The following is a 3,743-nucleotide window of genomic DNA, read 5'->3' as shown; positions in this document are numbered from 1 at the left end:
GCTTTTGATCTTTCTCTTATCTGACACACATTTGAGGTCTTGGAGTCTTTACTAATGAGCTGATGAGTCGAGTCAGGTGTGTTTGATTAGGGAGACGTCTAAAATGTGCAGTGTTGGGGTTCTCCAGGACCAGGATTGGGAACCACTAGTCTAGTATAAGAAAAAAATATCTTACACAATTTTCGTAGCTTTTAGTCCATGTATGTTTCGAGTTCATCTGTATATGCTAGTGTATTCATAAAACTCAATTTTGATATATTATTTTAATATCATGTACATGGTAGTAAAATAATGTATCATTTATTTAAAATCAATTAAAAGAAATCCAATATTAGAATAAAATATTTATTAATTTGTCTTTTTCAAGACTGTCAACTCATCTATCTTACATATAAAAATAGTTTAATTTATATGATAATATATGAAAATAATGATTTGTAATCAAATTTATTTTAATACATTAAGATCATGTGCATGATATAAAAATTATATATTAAAATTTGTATTAAAATAGTAATTTTATATATATGTATATGAACATTTATTGATTTGTTTTTCTATTCTTCAATATTGACCAACTCATCTGTCCTACATTTATTATTTGATAAGAATACATTTACATTTAATTTATTTTAATATAAGTTAATGATTTCTGTGAATGAATTATAAGATAGTAAAATAATATATTCAAATAAATTATATAAATGATGGTATTAAATGATACAGTTATACAGTTAATGTGCATTATTTGCTCTTCATTATGTAACACAGAGAACTACTGTTTAATATTTGACCAACAACCTAATGACGAAAAACGATGGAAAAAGGCGATCATACAACTTTAAATAATCTTCAGAGATATTCTGGTGTCCTAAAATCTCTCTGTTCATTCAAATAATCTGTTATCTGACACGAGCACAAAGAAACAGTAACTAGTCCAGGCTGCATGAGGTCATTCATTTGGTTGTGAAATGAAAACCGTATGTTTATGACGGTGACTTTTCCTTTATCTTTGCCAATCGATTCAAACAGAGCCATCTCTCAGACTTTAAAGAGGGACTGAGGGGTTTCAGTTGGGCTGGATTAGTGCAAACAGGCTGATCTGTGGGGGTCCAGCATGTCCATTATTTCGGTGACTCTCAGGCGCGACGGCAAGATCATGCCAGAAGTGTGTGTGTGTGTGTGTGTGTGGTTTGTTCAGCTCTCGTTCTGTGTGGCTTTGTGAGTTTATTTAGCGCTGCAGTCAGGGGACATCAGGAGAGACAATAGGCACTTTCCCCTGATCAAACTAGCCTCTCTCTGTTTACACAAAGAGTCTTCTGTAGCTCGGGACGGGACGGGATAGAGGAGCCAAAGCTACGGATATATTCAGTGTGCTTTCAGTCGCACTGTCTCTCTTCTTTGTGCCTGCCTCGACCACACACACACACACAACACACACACACACACACACACACACACACACACACACACGCTGTTTAATCCACAGACTCTATATTTGGCACCTATTTGCGATTGAATGGAGTTGTTTTCAAAGTAAATACATATGGGTTTATATACATATTTGTTCGTATAGCAGCAAAACAGTTGTCAATCCAGTTTGGCCGCTAAATATGGCTCACACACAGTTTGGCTGTGAAGTGAAGAGACTTTTGAATGGCTATCGAAGGAGAAAGATGTCGTCGACACCAGTGTTGTTGTTAACTAAAACTATTAAAAATTGTTTTTGGGTTAGTGAAAAAAAAAGTAAAGTAAATGAAAATTAGTAAAGCTGAAAAAAAAAAAAAAATTGTAAAGCTGAAATGAATAAAATATAAAAAACTTTATAAACATTTTAACCAAAATTATAAAACTGAAATAAATTTTTTTTAGGTGCAGTAAGTAATTTCTGAGAAACGCTGTTATTATTTACTCCAAACTTAATAGCTCCGCCCACAAATTCACAAACATGCTATGCAACACAGGCACCTCCCTCTTCATGAGTGGACACGCCCCTTACTGCTGATTGGCTACAGGTGTGTTTTGGTGCTCCGTCCGATCCACATACAACAGCGTTTCTCAGAAATTGTGCACTGCACCTTTAAATAAGAGCAACTTAAACTTAAACCTCCAGTTTCACAGAAAAGGCTTAAGCCTAGTCCCAGACTAAAATGTAAGTCTGAGCTGTTTCAACTGAAAAAAACTTGATTCAGTGCACTGATTGATCTTAAAATAGATCAATGCCTTTGTTTTGACTCAAGATGGACACAGTATTGTTTTTTTTTTCTAAGGCAAGTTTATAAAAATTACTTGAATGTCCTAATTGAACTATGGCCTAATCCTGGCTTAGTCTAAGCCCTGTCTGTGAAACCAGGCCAAAAAGTAGAAAATCTAAAACTGAATTTAAAAATCAGCTAAAGCAATAAAGAAATATAAAAGACTAACAGAAATTACAAAAGCAGATGATAAAATGACAAACTTACACTAAAATTCAAATGAAAACTGAAAATATAAAAAATAGCTCATTCAAAATGTTAAATAAAAATACTGAGACAGTCAAAAATATCAGGGTGGTAAAACCGTCTTGATATCATAATGAAGAAAAAATCCTAGTTAAAATTATGAAATTCTTTAAAAGAGACCCTTAAGTAATTCAGCATAATATTTTATTATTATATTTTAGAATAAATAAGTATTAGGTATTTAATTGATTGATTGATTGATTTTATTTTATTTATTTTTTATGATATCATATTTCCTAAAATATCAGATCATTTTTATGACAAGGCAAGGTTAATTCAGGTTGATGACATTTATGAATTAATAAATAAGAAACAAATATGGTTTTTATATGCTATATTTAAAAACATTTTGAAATGATGATTGAATGATGGTGAATAATGATTAGCACAATGTATTCGATGTGTAAAGAAAACATATTTTTACTTTTCATATGATGGTTTTTCAAAACCATATTAAACCAACATGAATACAAAAGGTTACTGTGACGAGTGGGGGCGGGGCCGAGAGCCGTGGGAACGGAGCGAGGCCGGTGGGGGAATTGATAATGAGCGACACCTGCACTACTCACCGGTCTCGAGTCCCACGGAGGAGCTCCGGAAGGATAAAAGGAGGAGCTACGACAGTGAAAGACGAGAGAGGACCACGCCTGGATTATATTTTGTGTTTTGTGTGCTGCAGTCGTCCGCGAGGGGCTGCCGCTTTACTTTCATTTTGTGTGTTTGTTTACTTTATTAAAGTGTTTAAGTGTTCGCCGGTTCCCGCCTCCTTCTTCCCGAAATACGAACGTTGTTACAGTTACATTTAACCTGCAAATGCATTTTAGAAAACACTTTATCTTGGATACTCTGATGTGTCATCAACCCAACACTGACTGTACGATCACAGCCATAGATCCATTTACATTAATTCTCACTTTTCCCACCAATACATAGCACCTAATATATTAAATCATTATGGCTACCGCATATGCGATGTCTGTTCAATATTTATTGATGCAGATCTACTGTATACTGACTGAAAAATATTTATTTTACATTTTAATTCAATTCACTGATTGGATTTCTCTTTCTCTTTTTTTCTTTTTTAATAAGCAAGATTTTTCTGCTTTAAAATAAGTCAATAACACCAAACAAAACGTGTTGCACAAAATGATTTTGTTTATTTAAATAACAATAATTATATATATATATATATATATATATATATATATATATTGTATATATACCGTATATACAGTAAAA

The 3,743-nt window shown here is 33.0% G+C and overlaps 1 protein-coding gene across 1 annotated transcript in view; it reads left to right on the top strand.

The window, feature by feature from the left end:
- LOC107675286 (genetic suppressor element 1-like) overlaps positions 1-3,743 on the top strand; it is a gene marked incomplete at its 5' end in the record, with an annotated part of 53,587 nt that overhangs the window by 29,505 nt on the left and 20,339 nt on the right. The window lies entirely within an intron of this gene.

Source organism: Sinocyclocheilus anshuiensis, unplaced genomic scaffold, assembly GCF_001515605.1.
Source record: "Sinocyclocheilus anshuiensis isolate Anshui unplaced genomic scaffold, SAMN03320099.WGS_v1.1 scaffold532, whole genome shotgun sequence".
NCBI classification, from domain to species: Eukaryota; Metazoa; Chordata; class Actinopteri; order Cypriniformes; family Cyprinidae; genus Sinocyclocheilus; species Sinocyclocheilus anshuiensis.
Note: the sequence above shows the minus strand (reverse complement) of the source record. Positions and strands in the feature narration are given on the sequence as shown.